This window comes from Mustela putorius, unplaced genomic scaffold, assembly GCF_011764305.1.
Source record: "Mustela putorius furo isolate JIRA1106 unplaced genomic scaffold, ASM1176430v1.1 tig00001012_pilon_pilon_pilon, whole genome shotgun sequence".
NCBI lineage: Eukaryota > Metazoa > Chordata > Mammalia > Carnivora > Mustelidae > Mustela > Mustela putorius.
The window spans coordinates 1,652,697-1,668,830 of NW_025421531.1; the positions used below are offsets into that span (position 1 = coordinate 1,652,697).

The 16,134-nt window shown below is 36.7% G+C and overlaps 1 non-coding gene across 1 annotated transcript; it reads left to right on the top strand.

Moving 5' to 3' along the window:
• The first annotated feature begins 3,066 nt into the window (after window positions 1-3,066).
• On the top strand, window positions 3,067-3,174 carry LOC123393829. Its single transcript, XR_006608645.1, has one exon. It is a non-coding gene; the product is annotated as a U6 spliceosomal RNA (small nuclear RNA).
• Window positions 3,175-16,134: the final 12,960 nt, after the last annotated feature.

Here is a 16,134-nt window from a genome sequence, read left to right on the forward strand (position 1 = left end):
TCTCTGCCTACTTGTGATCTCTGCCTATCAAATAAATCAATATAATCTTAAAAAAAAAAAAGAAATATACTGTATTCCATCTTTGAGAGCTGGGCTTTGAGAATTTGGGCATAGGATTGTCTTAGTTGGTACTTCTGATAGAAGGTACGGGAGTTCCTAGTATCTCCTGATCCAACAATACCATGACCAAATAACAACACATAACTTCTATTTTTCAAAGGCATGCTGAAGATTTGTTGAAAGATCTCTCGAGTACCGCTTTATTGTTTTTCTGGAACACAGTGTCTATTTTTAAATATTCTCAGTGTTTTTCCCAAATATGTGATACTCTTTTTCAGTGCTACGATAAAAATAGTTACCTATTAGATGAAAGTAAATAGAAATGGGAGCTCTAACGTGACTTATTTAGATTTTATCCATGGAGAACATGAATCAAAAGATCTAAATTTTAGCTTGGGTCCTATCATTAGCCTCCCCGGGACAAGTCACTTATTTTCCCAATGTCTGAATTTCTTCATGTTTAAACTTGGGATGATTAATGCCTGAATTGCCACTTAATAGAGGGGTTGATGGAATAAAGCTAGATAATGGATACTTTTCAACAATATCCAGAGCTATATAAAAATATAAGATGCCACTCTTATTTGTTAATTTTATATTCTATTTAATGTTAGAAGTTATAATTCTTTTGCTTCAAAGTAAAAATAAACAGAAAGAAAACAGAGGAGGTTTTCTCTTCATTAGGCATAATGGGCCTAGCTGTTTGGATTTGGGACTCATTTTAGCAAATAATGGCTAATGAGCAAGTAGGATGCTGGAGACCAAGTTAATAACATACAAAATGCTTGTACTTAGTGCAGCCTCGTTAAAGATGAGAAATTTAGAAAATGCGTGTGATTGTAGGTATGCCTTGAGAATATATCTTTAACTGCTAAGAATCTGACATATCTTCCCACTTCGCTTCTGTTGCTTAGAGGAGCCTTTAACTGCAGTAACCTGTTCAGTTCTGCTGATTTTAAGTTGATGCTCTTTCTAACACTGACAGATTTCAGTTCAAGCTGACCTAAAGAGGTTCTCATGCCCCAGGTTCGTATCCTCCACTTTCTGCCATGAGATCTTATCTTGACTTTCTTACTATGGCCTGACACATACACTTCTCTGTCCGGCTTCCCCTGGATTTTTTATTCTGTCACTTAGTCAGTCTGGGACAGATTAGCAGACTCAGACTTGACTCTCTCGACATTTAACTCAACAATGGCCACTTTTGCCCTCATCTTGTGTGCTGTAGGCCCTTTTTAGGCCTTATTTTACTTAGATTTGGTTAATTTTGAACTTAATAACTATATCGTATCATAGTTTGTGGAGTCATGCTTCTTTTATTCAGTATCAGATTTCTGAGATTCTTTATTCAATATCAGATTTCTGAGATTCTTGCATGCAGTGGCATGTAACCGTAGTTCACTCATTTCAGTATTCTCTAATCACTATATAAATATAGTTTATGTATTCCTTGTCTGGTCAACACATTTTTTTTTCAAGATTTTTTGTTGTTAGGATTAACACTGTGTAGACATTTTTGTGTGTGATAAGAGCTTATTAAGTGAAGATACAGAAAAAGCTCTCAAGAGTGAGAGGGGTCCCAACAGCGTTTCCCTCTATGAATATTTTTATACACATTTCCCATTGCACATACACATTGAAGATTTTTCCTTTGGCATATATTCCTAGGAATGGAATTACTAGGTTGTAGATGATACCATGGTCAGATTTATAAACTAATGTCAAACTGCTTTCCGGAAAATTAGTTTTATATTCTACAAAGAAGTAAAATATGTAAATAAAATCTTTATCTATCCTTCATTTCCCTGTAGCTATTATGGTATTTCTTTCCCTCTTCACAGCCAACCTCTTAAAATAGTTGTCTATGCCCACCCGTGATTCTTACTCAGCTTTTACTCAGTACCCAGTCAACTGCCATCTGACTTCTGTCCTCAGCCCTCCATGAACCCACCAAAGCCAGGGTCATGCATTTGAAATCATTTTCTCACTTAAGTTCCTGGCATTTGAATTCTCTGGTCTCTTCTTCTTCAAAATTCCTTCCCTTGAGTATTCTCAATCTATTGCTTAAAATGAATATTTCTGGAGGGCCCTCTTCCCCTCCCCCCATACACTCTCTGCCTACGCAGTCCTCCATTATCCTGTCTTCACTTGTTAAGTATAGGTTGATGTCTCCCAAATTCGAATCTCCAGGGCACCTCTCCTTCTTCAGCTTGAGGCTTGTGGATCTAACATCCTATTCAGCACCTCCATTCTAATTCAGTTTACACACATGGGAACATTCCTGACCATCACTTATCCTTCCACTTCCCACCCAACACTTCTCCTCCTACCATATTCCAAATCTCACCTAGGAAGTGGAGGGCAGCACTGGCCACACAACAGACCAAGCCATGTCTGGTCTGTTGTCATTTTTTGACTTTTTCCTCTCTTTTACCAACACACTCAATTTTCGACTTTTTCCTCTCTTTTACCAACACACTCAATTAATCATCAAATCTTATAGACTCTAGCTCCCAAAGGCCTCTCATCCCTGTGTAGTAGCACAACCAGTATTCTCTTAGTCTAGAAAGGGACACAGGATCAGATGATAATGATTAAGAAAATCATTAAAAGAGAAAAAGCACGGTTTGATTAGCAGGAGTGCTGGCCAAGGAGCAAATAAAGAACATAGTTGAGATCATGGTAAGAAACTGGAGAGGTTTCAGATGGCCCAAGTCCTTACAGTAGGGAATCATGCTACAGGATTCAGCCATCCAATCGCAGGGAAATTACATATTAAAATGAGAAAATCCAGATGCTGGGGAGACCAAGTTAATGGAACCAAACTCACCTGTTGGGAATCAAGAACAATGAATATAGATCAATCAATGGAGAGAGACTGGGTTACCAGGAGAAACCGGTTCCTGAAAGCCTGGGGTTCTGATGTCAGCTAAGTGGGGTCGGGAGCACTGTCTTAAATCATTGACTCTTATGATGTCAGTTAAGCTTTATAAAAACTCTTCTGTGGTGCTTGCTTCGGCAGCATATTTACTAAAGTTGGAACAATGCAGAGAAGATTAGCATGGCCCCTGCGCAAGGATGACAACACAAATTCGTGAAGCATTCCATAAACAAAACAAAACAAAACAAAAAAACTGTTTTGTGTAAGTATAGTTCTTATTCCCATTTTACAGATGAAAAAAACCTGAAATGAAAAATGATGAAAGATAGTTTTCTCCAGCCAAACATCTGATAAGTGGTAGAGGCAGGAATCAGCCCCCGAAGTCTGGCTCTAAAGACTTTGTTCTTCTATGAAAAAATGTTTTCTTTTGCTAGTTTTGGACATTACTTACACCCCTATTTTGCATATGGAAGAACAATCCCAAAAGATCAAGCAAGTTGTATTTTACTGTTTAGTCAGCTCTAGAACTCAAATCTCCCAGTCTGGTGTTTATAATCTTAGAGCCCCATTATTCCCATGAAATGCATTCATGAAGGAATATATTTTGTCTTGTCTGAAGAGGAAACCAAAAATCTCAAAAGACTTCAGCTGTCGTCTTTCTTCAAGCGGGCATGCAGAAACAAAAGAAGCTCCCTTCCAGCTATGTGATGCCACACTTTACAGAATGCCTGGCTTTTGTCTTTATGAAGACACAGTCCATTATTAGGGTCATCCTAGGTACACTGGGTCTCAGACAGAAATGAGATTAGTTCCTCAGCCATGTGTCACACTTAAAAGAAAATCTAATTCACAATCTTGTTCTGTCCGACAAATACCTCCATTAACAAATCTTAATCATGTGGGTGGAAGGGGGGAGGGTGACTAAATTAAAGCTCGTGAAATACAGAGCAGGTAGGAAATGTTGCAGGGCCACAGATATGAAGGCTTGGGATGGAGCCATTCCATTATCAGTGAAATACAGTCTAGAAGCTAGAGGGCAAGAGAAGAGCATCTACAGACCGCTGAAAAAGATTAAAATCAAGACTCCTATACCTTGCCAGTAGGTTGAAAAATGTTTGTAGTTTTATAAGAATTAAGAGGATATCACTCAAACCAATTATGAAAAAATTGCTCCCCACCCAAATACTCCAGTAAAATAATCTGAAGTCTTCATCTAACACACACCTCCCAGGAGAATATAGATTGGAAAGAAAGAGTGGTACATAATGAAACTTACACTGTTATGTATGCATACATGTATTATATATGAGTTATTAAATATAATATCTAAATAATGTATGTGTAATTTAAAATTTAAATGGATAAAGACCAGCTGTCTGGGAACTTAGCACTAAATTCCCAATAAATGAGGCCAATATAGATGAGGCCTCTTGAAATAGATATGAAATCTCTGGCTAATTGTGATTTTTACTATAGAAATATAATAGCATGAACAATATCTGACAATGTTATATATTTTTAATGATTGAACTGATATAAAAGTCAATCAAGTGGGATTTTGCCATGTAATTTGAGGTAATTTTGAGTGTGGGATAATCGCAATAATCAAGAACATTAACTTTTTAAAAAACCGTAAAATCAGATAATATTGGAAAAATAATTTATTTATATTAATTAGAATAATTAATAGCAATATAATAATATTACCTTACTAATATTAAATTCCCTCATGTAATGAAAAGCTACAAAAAAACTACCTCAAAGTCTCTTATGATTGTTAGCCCACAGTGATAGAAAAGCAAGACTCGGGGGCCTGCCATTTCAACAGATATCTTTACTTCAAGAATGGATAATTAACATTTTTTTAGCAAGTTTGAAATGCATATAAACTTAAAATTCCACCATTACAAATACTCAGGAATACCAAATCAAATAAAACAAATGTGTAAGATGGGGCGCCTGGGTGGCTCAGTGGGTTAAGCCGCTGCCTTCGGCTCAGGTCATGATCTCAGGGTCCTGGGATCGAGTCCCGCATCGGGCTCTCTGCTCAGCGGGGAGCCTGCTTCCTCCTCTCTCTCTCTGCCTGCCTCTCTGCCTACTTGTGATCTCTCTCTGTCAAATAAATAAATAAATAAATCTTAAAAAAAAAATGTGTAAGGGAAGGAAAGAGAGCTCACCAGGTGATAGAAAGAAGGAGTTGCAAATCAGCAGGATAATTATGTACATCAGCGTTGTGTGGGTGTTTATCAATGGGGGAGAAATGAAGAGCGGAGTATGGATCTTGTATAGCAGGAGCTTGTTTTTTTTTTTATGTCCATGCAGAGGAGCTGGGGGACTTGGAAATAACGCGTTCAGTGAAAATAAGGCCTAACAAAAAATCTTCCCACTATCAAGGGTATGGGGGAGCAACCATGAAGCTAATGACTTCCTAGCCTTTGCACATCAGATCTCCAAGGAATCAAAACCAAAAGACTGCATCTGTCCCATTTATAGTGTGCATATGACCTGAGGTCCCCCTCCCCTGCACACACACACAACACACACACACACACACGAAAGGGAACATAAAAACTCCTTAATCAATAGAGCATTTGGCTTCTCAGCAAAAGCAAATAAAATGGTATTCAAAGGGAATCTCCCATAGTTCTGATCACAAAATGTTCTCATGGAATAAATAAAATAAAAATTTCAAAGAAACCTCTCAAAAAAAAATCAATAAAAATATCACGAGTCATAAAAGAAAACAAAAGCAATGAGTTACAGAAGCAATAAACTGGAGACCAAACCCCAATCCTTCAGATAATAGATTGACAAATGCAACTTTTATATAACTGGATAAAAATAACTATATGTGTAGCCATTTTAAACTCAATAAGTTAAACAGCTGAAGAGAAAAAGAGAAAAATATGTTAGCAAGATTAACAGAAATAAGAAGAGAAGAGAAAGTTCCATAATCATCTAAAAGGGGCACACAGAACAGAAAATGGGAAAGCAATAGTACTCAGGTGATAAAAGGCTCAGATTCCTCAAAACCCATGAAAGTTCTGAAGCTTCAGGAAAAAAGAAAAACCTCAAAAAGTCTTCAACATGATAAATGAAATAAAATAAAAATAATAAAAATAAATTCCCGGGACGCCTGGGTGGCTCAGTTGGTTAAGCAGCTGCCTTCGGCTCAGGTCATGATCCCAGGGTCCTGGGATCGAGTCCCACATCGGGTTCCTTGCTCGGCAGGGAGCCTGCTTCTCCCTCTGCCTCTGCCTGCCTCTCTGTCTGCCTGTGCTTGCTCGTTCTCTCTCCCTCTGTCTCTGACAAATAAATAAATAAAATCTTTATAGAAAAAAAAAAATAAAATAAATTCCCAACCAAGGCACATCACCGTATACAGAAGATGAAGAGATTGTAGTAAACCAGAGGGAAAAGAGAGACACCAAAGGAACCAAAATTAGGGTGGGATCACAATTCTCCACAGAAACAATATTGGCCTGAAGACAAAGACTTAATACCTTCAAAGATACGATACCATTCAAGAGTTAAGGAGAAAATAATGATTTTTCAGGAATACATTTCCCACTTATTGACAGCACTATGGAAGACAAAGACATATACTTAAGAGAAAAACCGAAATTGGATGGAAAAGATAATATGTTAAAAGCTTACATGGAAAGAAATCATTAATACATAAACTTATGAGTATAATACAAGGAGAGGCAAGAAAAATAATGTAGTAACACAAATAAATGAACGGCATGGGGTCACAAGTGAAGCAATAAGACATTCATTCAACAGGAGTGCAGGGATATTTTTTATCTTCAAACTTTTTTTAAAAAGATTTATTTATTTGAGAGAGTGTGTGCATGGGTGGGGAGAGGGGCAGAGAGAGAGAGGGAGAGAGAAGCAGACTCTCCACTGAGTGTAGAGCCTGATACAGTCCAACTTCACAACCCTGAGATCATGACCTGAGCTGAAATCAAAAGTCAGTCAATGAACTGATTGAGCCACCCAGGCACCCCTATGTTTAGACTTTTAAAAATAAGATTGTGTCTGTTAAATTTATAAGAATAACATTAAAAGAAGAGAAGCAAAATAATATTGTCAAATCAGAAGGTGGAGGTGGGGAAGGAATAAAGAAAATTGCATCAACCCCAAAACAGACATAAAAGGAGGAAGAAGAAAATCAGAGTATGAAAAAGCATGGTAAACAGAGAACACAAAATAAGATGATATAAACAAATTCACATTTATTAATAATCATGATACATATAAATGAACTAAAAAAAGTCACCACTTAAGTGATTAAAATTTTCAAATGAGATATAAAATCAAAGTTTAGATATGGGTCATATTCAAAAAATTACCCTAAAATGTGAGGATACAGAAAGGCTGAAATGAAGGAATAAAAAGATCACTCCAAAAAAATTGTAAACCAAAATAAAATGGGTATACCTAAATTAATACCAAACAGACTTCATAGAAAATACTAGGAATCAAAAGGAATAATTATAAGTGAGACAACTCTCTGGAAAGATACAATAATCATCAACATACTGTATACATGTAAAGCAAAACTTAAAAAGACCAAAAGTCGAGGAAATTACAAACATAGTTTTCCATATTCCTTGCCAACCATGTAAAAGATTTTTAGGTCAGTAATCTTAAAAATTGCTAGGTAAAACATTTAAAAAATTTCTAATAATTAATATCATGTGGTATTGGTATAGGGGTAGATAAAAGAAGAGTCATTTAGAGCCATATACACATACCTAGAAATACAATGACAAAGTGCTGGGAAAATAATGGGCCATTCAATAGGTTATAATCTATGGGGAAAAAAAGATTTTAGTTGCCAACCACAGAATCCTCTCCAAGTATTTTAAACAGAAAAGAATTTTATAAAAGAATATTGGATAGTCCAGAGCCTCACTTGAAAGTCAGACATCCTGGCTCTGAGTGAGCAGCCAAAAAAAATGGCAGTCCTAGCACAAGAAAACTCCATTGCTACAGCAGCTTGGCCTCAGGAACCATCAGTACCAGTTCACCATCTTGCCAAACAGTTCTATCATCCTGCTTACCAGAGCAGTATTGTATCAGTCCCACTGGGCAGATCTGCCACTTCATCTGCCTCCTTCCAAATCCAAGTTTCGTGCATGTCTATCTGATTGATGGAGTCTACATTTCATGCCTGTGTTCTAATTATCAGGGAGTTTGACTTTTATCTTGAGAAGATAAAACAAAGTGGGACATTGCCTAAATGCAAAAACGGGTTTTAAAAAAATTGCTACGTAGCAAAAATCATGTAATTCTGTGCAAACCTACTGGTCATCACCATGCACCATTGCTCCATATGTACACTTCAAAAATAAAAGAGTAGACTCTCACCTAATATAATAAAGCCCTTCCTCTTTAAAAAGAAAACACTAGAACCCTTTCCACTCATATGCTCATCATTCATAGATGTTAAAGACAGAATGGAGACCAGACTTGGAAATTCCCTGAGCAAGAGAACCACAGAAGTGAAACTTAATTTAACTCATTCTGCAAAACAAATGAAACTCAGGATATTTCTTGTAAATGTCTTTGATAATCATACCAGAAAACATACGAGAAAAAGCTTAACATTTTTAATGAACGCCCAGCAATCTGGAAACCCCCACTGTAATAATCAGTCATTGTAAAGGTTAAACAACCTCCTCATTTTCACTTGATAAGCCTTCTTGTAATGTCACACCTGTGAGATTCCTATCAGTCTTTGAATTTAGAAGCTCCCAGTCCATGAACTGTTCTTGGATGTGCCATGAACTCTTACTAAATGCTGTTGATTTTGATGGTTTTAATTTTCCTATTTCTGCATTTTTGACACATCCTTCTCCAGTTCTAGGAGCTCTGAGTGTAGTAGTTCTCTATTGCTGAGTAACAGATTACTTGCAAAACTTAGTGGCCTAAAACATCAAAGATCTATTAATGTGTAGTCTCTGTGTGTCAGAAATCTAGGCACAGCTTAGCTGGAAACCTCCAGCTCAAGGTCCTTCATGTGGTCACGGTCATCCTGTTGGCTCGGCTGCACAGCAGTCTCATCTGAGGCTTAGCAGGGGACAATCTGCTTCCAAAGTCACCAGTGTAGTTTTTGGCAGAGTTCAATTCCCTACATCTTTGGATTGAAGGTCTGAGTTCCTCACTGGCTGTTCGCCTTAGGCAGTCCTTTGCCATGTGATCCCCTCTGTAGGAATGATCACAGTAGGACAACTAGCTTCCATCAGAACAAACAAACAAGAGAACATGTTTAAGCACCACAGGTACAAGAGTCTAATATTGAAAGACACATTCTATCACTTTCTTATTACTTGTTCCTTAAGACCTAGGTTCAGTCCCTACTCATGGAGGAGGAGTTCCACAAGGGCATGAACATCATGGGTGGGGTGGGGGAGATCACTGCGGGCCATCTTAGGAGATGCCTACTACATTTCTTTCCACATTGAGTCAAAATTTTATGCTGACATTTTATAACCCATGAACTAAACTATAATATTAAACGTCAGCAATATTCCCAGTATAAGACAGGATAGCAATAGGAAAAGACAAATTATTTTGTGTGGAATAGCATGATGTGACTATAGCATTTAGGAGTCTGTGGATTGTGTTGCTTTGATGACTCTGGTGGGTAGGAGAAATGAATCCAAATGTAGAATAATTGTCCATTTCAGTTGGAATGAATCACTTCTCCTTCATATTAAAAGTGGTATAATCAGTCTACCAGGAGATGGCTCACCAGTTCTATACTTACCTGAGCGGAAATGCTCTCATTCTTGTTTTTGTTCCTCTGTATGGTCATATGTCTTTTTTCCCCTCTGGCTGCCTTTACTATTGTCTCTGTGCCATTTATTTGGAGCAATTTGATTATGATTATTTTTGTGTAGTTTTCTTTATGCTTTGGATGTGTTTTGGGGGTTTTTGCTTTTGTTGGGGGAGGGGGTATTGAGTTCTTTGAGGGTTTTGTTATGTTTTGTTTTTTCTTTTGATCTGTCTGATTTGTGATTTGGCCCCTGGAGAAGTTTGCCCATCATTTCTTTGAACAGTTTTTCCCCTTACCCCCTTGTTCAAGGATTCCAATTACACCTATATTAGACCTCTTGAAGTTGTTCCACAGTTCACTTGCTCTGTTTTATGGTGGGTTTTGTTTTGTTTTGTTTTTTGCTTATTTGTTTTACTTTGTTTTGGTTTTAATCCTCATTTTTCTGGTGTTTAGTTATGAATAGTCTCTATGGCTGTGTCTTCATTTCTCTAATCTTTCTTTCAATGTCTAATTTGTCGTTAATCCCATCCAGTGTACTTTTCATCTCACATATTGTCATTTTCATCTAAGTTTGATCTGAATCTTTTTTATATATCTACCATTTTCTACTTAACTTTTTAAAACATCTGTAACACAGTTGTAATACCTGTTTTAATGTCCTTATTTGATAATCCTAACTTTTGTGTCAGTTTATGATTGGTTTTGGTTGACTGATTTTTTATCCTCATTTGGGCCTTATTTTCCTGTTTCTTTGCCTTTTTTATTTGACTGTGATTTTCACATTATTACATCCTGGTTATTTTTATACTCCTATAAGTATTCTTGAGGTGTGTTTTGGGATTCAGTTATTTGGAAATAGTTTGATCTTTTTCCTATTTACTTTTAAAATTTGTGAAGCAAGAACAGGCTGAGTCTAGAGCTAATTATTCGCAATACTGAGCAAGACCCTATTTACTTTATCCAATGCCCTATATAAATCATAAGGTTATCTGGTCTGGCCAGTGAGGACAAGTGCTGCTATCAGCATCTGTAACTGCTGGCCACTGTAACCTGTAATCATTTCAAGTCATATCCTTTCCCAGGTCTTGGGTAGTTTCATCACATGTATGAGCTGATCAGAACTCAGCTGAATAGTCAAGGCGAAGCTTCTGGAGATCTCTGGTATTCTTTCTCTGTGCAGAAATCTTCTCTAGTATCTGTACTGTGAATTCTTTCTGTCTCAGTGTCCTCAAACATTTAACATCGCTTCAATTCAGTGATTTCCAGGGCTCAGCCCAGGTGCCCCTTTCCTATACTGTTGCCTGGAAACTCTGTCAACATAGAAGCAATGGTAGGGCTCACTTTCTTTGTTCCCCAGTTCTTGGGGAGGGCTGTCCATTACCTAATAGCCCATGTCTTGAAAACCATTGTTTCATATATTTTGTCAAATTTATTATTGCTTCAGACAGGAAGGTAATTCTGGTCCCTGTTACTCCATTTGCTCAGAAGCAGAAGTGCCCTTCGGACTATGACCTTTAAATGCAATGGATTCTGGTTCATTTTTACTTAAGGCTGTATAGCTGAGAAGGAAGGCAATTTAGGTAGATCATTTGATTAGTTCATGAGTAATGAACTTCTTTCTCCTTCATGAGTAGAGCGATTCCTTTTTATCAGGCAGGTCATAGATAAAATGAGCATGAGTGAATGTTGCCTTCTTACCGCCTCCAACATCTTTCTTTAGTACCTCTGTTCTGCACAGTAAGAAGTCAGCATACCCATTCTGCCTTGGGCTCAATCAGGATCCCCATTATACAGGCCACTATAAGCAGTTTCACATGCTTAAAATCTTCCAAACTCTTCCACAGCTGGTCTATTTAGGTCTTCTTGCTTCAGGTCTCTAAGTTAATAAACTAAAAGTAAATCTATTTGATGAATTGATGGATTAATATAGAATTGCCTTCTAATAAAAGAAACTTCTGTGGAGTCAAAACTAACAAAAGCACGAAATTCTGGGGAGAAGATTTCAGGTAGTACATCAGACTATTTGGATATGTTAGGCTAGTTTTAGTAGGATGAAAATATTTTGTAGTTCCAGCAGTTGGAACCACTTATGTGATACCTTCCCAAACTGGGGTTAATCAAATTCAGCCTCTTTATTATCAAGTTCTGCCTTTCTGATTCTAAAATATATCATAATGCATAATATAATATTTTATTTCTTTTTTTCTATTAGTTATTTTATTTCAATTACAGAATATTTAACATACAGTGTTATATTAGTTTCAGGTATATAATATAGTGATTCAGTAATCCTGTACATCATTACTCAGTGCTCATCATGATAAGTGTATTCTTAATTAACTTCTACTTATTCAGACTATGTTCCAGAAACTCATTTTACTTGTCTTGTGACCTATGAATGTGAATACAATCTGATGCAGTGTAAATGTTTAGAATTCCAGAAGCATACAAATATTATACTATAAATTAATTTATCATCCTAAATTTACTTTGAGAATTTTCTGATACTTGTGAACTTTTATTCATAAATGTCCAATACTCTATGAAGAAAACCAGTAGAATTCAAAGTAGTTTCCCTTTTACCCTTGAACCTGAGAAGATGATTCACATGCTTAAATAATCAAATCAAATTTTAATTATTTTTGGCAACCATATGGCTTTACTTTAAATTACAGATATAAACAAAATATTTATCAAGTTATAATGCAAAAAATGAGAACTGTGTCAGTGATTTCTTTATAAAGCTAGATGGTGCATTAAGAGGTCATCCAAGGTATGCAGTGGTCTTTAGGCACTAATAACCTATGATAACACTGAAGATTAATTCTAACAAACACTATGACTTTCCAGTACTGGCTGAGAAGTCCTAGAAGTACACAGAGACCCAAGAAAACATATTTTATACACACACACACACACGTATATACATATATATATATTCTCCTCTAATTCAGAGTAAGCAAAATTATATTTGTCATTATTATAAATTATAATTTATTGGGAAAGTTTCAGTTCTATCTAGATGATTCTCCTCATTGAATCATCACATGTCTTTCCCCTAACATGACCTTCCCATGGTGAAACGGGGGAAGCTTTGTCCCCTGAGTCATGCATCCCTGCTTCTCCTGTGCACAGATGTTTTACCGCGTGGGCTACTCCTCACTTTGCTGTCAGTCACCACCTCAAGCTTCCAGACTTTGATCTTTCAAAAAACTCTTGTTCCCATCACACTGGCCTTGGCAGAGAGGCAAGACTGAATCACACTACACCTGTTTATAGCTCAATTTCACCATTATTCACCATTCCACTCCCCAAGGCTATAAAAGTCATAAAATTTCACGGAAGTTTTGGAGACACAGAGAGGCTTTAAAATGCCATAATACATATGAGTTAGAATTGAGACTTTGACATTTTTGTCCCTAGTCCTTAGTACATGCCTAAGAGAGGAATGTTTCACTGGCTATTTTCCTCTGGACCTATCAATCTTCTGCCAAGTTGACCAATCTCGTCCCTCATCCTCCATTTTCTCCGTGGTCTCTTTTTTTACTCTCACCTCCATGGCCATTTATTATTAAAGGTGGTTTAGCTATCATTCTCTTGCATGATCTACTTAGAAGCCATGTCTTTGGGGCAGGTGGAGCTTCACCTTTTTACTCCCTCCAAACAATTATCCCAACTACCATCTAGTAACTTCCTACTCCGGAGGGACTTGCGTGTGGATAAGAACAATCCTTCACAGGTTAATGATGACCTTACGCTTCAGTAGCTTTCATCCCCATCCTGTTTCAGCAACCAGCTTGTCCTCATCCCCCAATCTCCGACCCTGAATTTTTAAAGTCTTCTGCAACAGAATACGATTTGAAGGGACAGAATAAGTGTAAATTTTTATTAAAAGTGAAAGGATTCGGACAAGCTTGGAGAACCCCTGATTTTAACAATGATCATTTCAAAAAACCACCAAAGAGGAAAAGATTCCAACCAAGCAGCAGATTTCCTTGTTCTCGTTCTAAAACAATTATAGTATTATAATAACACTTGATCTATCAGCTTTTAAAAGATCAATGCAATGACTGAAGGTTTTTATTTGCTTACTGTCTCAGCATTTTACATACTGGAAAAGAAGGGTTAACAGCTGTTTCTTTGGCCTTTTCCCTAGAGTCAGACATGCATGAAGGTTTGACCTTTAGTCTTGCAGCAGCAACTCAGGAATGGTTTATAAATTACCTATGTTGGGTACAAGATAAATGAAAGTCCTGTGTACTTGACCAAGCACTTGAAACTCATTGTCAAGTCTGTTTAATGAGTGATTGGGAATGAATGAAATGGAGCCGCCTGCAGCGTGGGGGCTATTCGCATAAACCTAAGATTAGACTAGAGAGTTGCATGTATGTGGCTCAACATAAAAGCTGAAGAGACTTCAGAGCCAATGGCTTCCCTGAGCTGAGGTTGTATTCAGTCAACTTTGTTCCTTGTGACTTACACACACCCAGTGTGGAGAATGATTGGGACATCCAAAGCTGTACCTAGGGATCACAAGACTATTGCTGTGTTGTTGTGTGCACCACGATGCTTGTCCTGTAAACTTTCTTAAAGATAGCCAACCTTAACGCTTGAAAAAGCCTGCTGTGAATCTTGAGTTTCTCAGTTTGAGGCTAAGACCACAATTCCCAGTAAAGCAGGAGGTGTCACATACATGATTTTATTTAATCCTCACAAACTCCAATGCAGTTACAAGATATACCCAACTAATGAATCGTTGAACTCTCACTGCAACAAAAACTTATGCTACTCTATATGTTGGCTAACTGAAGACAATGAATAATAAAATAAATAAATAAATAAATAAATAAGAAAAATTAACATCATTTCCATTTTGCAGATGAGAAAAAAACAGAGAAAACAGAGTTTAAAGTAAAGCAGGTCAAGGTCATACAGCTTGTGATTGAAAAACAATTTCTCATTTTTAGATATTTTCAAAACTGATTTCTCTCTTATAAGCATATATTTTCAGCATCTTAGAAATAGGAAATATTAACTTAATATTTTTGTCTATAAATAACTACTCTTAGAAGGAGCTCTGTGAATTAAAATTTATTGTTAGAATATCTATATTATTTTTTAAATGTAGTATAAATAATATTCTATTTGTGATTATTCAAGATTTTTTGCCTGCCTTTTTTTTTATATCACATATATGTTATACATGACACACAATATGACATTATGCATGTTTTTTTTTTTCACTTATATTTTGGGGGAGACAAAAGTTAACTTTCACGTAAGTGTTGACATTCTTTCCCCCTTTCCTTGACATCTAGAGTAAATTTGGTTTTATTTGTTCCTCTTCCCTACCCCTCTTCCAACCTCTATAAATCATTTTACCCTTGCCAGCTTTATCCCTGGGTTTTTCTGATGCAAAATTGATATAATGGGGAAGGAGATAAACAGATTTGAGAATCAGAGACAGGGGACTTAGATAAGAAAGGGTTGAGATTTGTTTCAAAGACAAAAAAAGAAGGGAACCGATGAGGCCTTCAAGAGGAAAGATCTTTGGGAAGGCTGAGAGATGGGATCTGGAAAAGTGGGCAGAGATGTTGAGAACATAAAAATGGAGAAAGGGTATTTTTATTTTTAAAGACTTTATTTATTTATTTGACAGAGAGAGACACAGCGAGAGAGGGAACACAGGCAGGGGAGAAGCAGGCCTCCCTCTTGACCATGGAACCCAATGTGGTGCTCAATTCCAGGACACCAGGATCATGACCTGAGCCAAAGGCAGACATTTAATGACTTTCTCAGCTGCCCTGAGAAAGAGCATTTCTTTGAAGTTTTTTTCCCTGTGCATTATATTCTATATTTCCATGTGTTTAAGAGACACCACAAAACATTTAAATTGCTTTAATTTAATTTTGGCTACTGGATTGTGTTTCTATCTTTGAAAGTAACTCTAAGGGTGGTGGGGTTATGGACACTGGGGAGGGTATGTGCTATGGTGAGTGATGTGAAGTGTGTAAACCTGGCGATTCACAGACCTGTACCCCTGGGGCTAAGAATACATTATATGTTTATAAAAAAATTAAAAAATTATTTAAAAAAAGAAAGTAACTCTAGATACTAGATCATAAAGCAACACAATTTGTTTCAAAGTATGAGTATGTTTGATGGTCATACCATGTCATACCATTTCATTAGGGCTGTTTCTAATTTCTCAGTATATACAATGTTACAACTACCTTGACACATTAATCTTTGCCCTCATTTTTAATTATTATTTTCCTAGAAGTGTTACTGGGTCATTAGGTATGAACAGTCATATTTGAGGCTTTGATCCAAAGTGTAAAAAGTTTTTGTAGACTTTCTTTCTAGACTTTTTCTGTTCCTATCATGTAAATAGTCCAGAGTATGG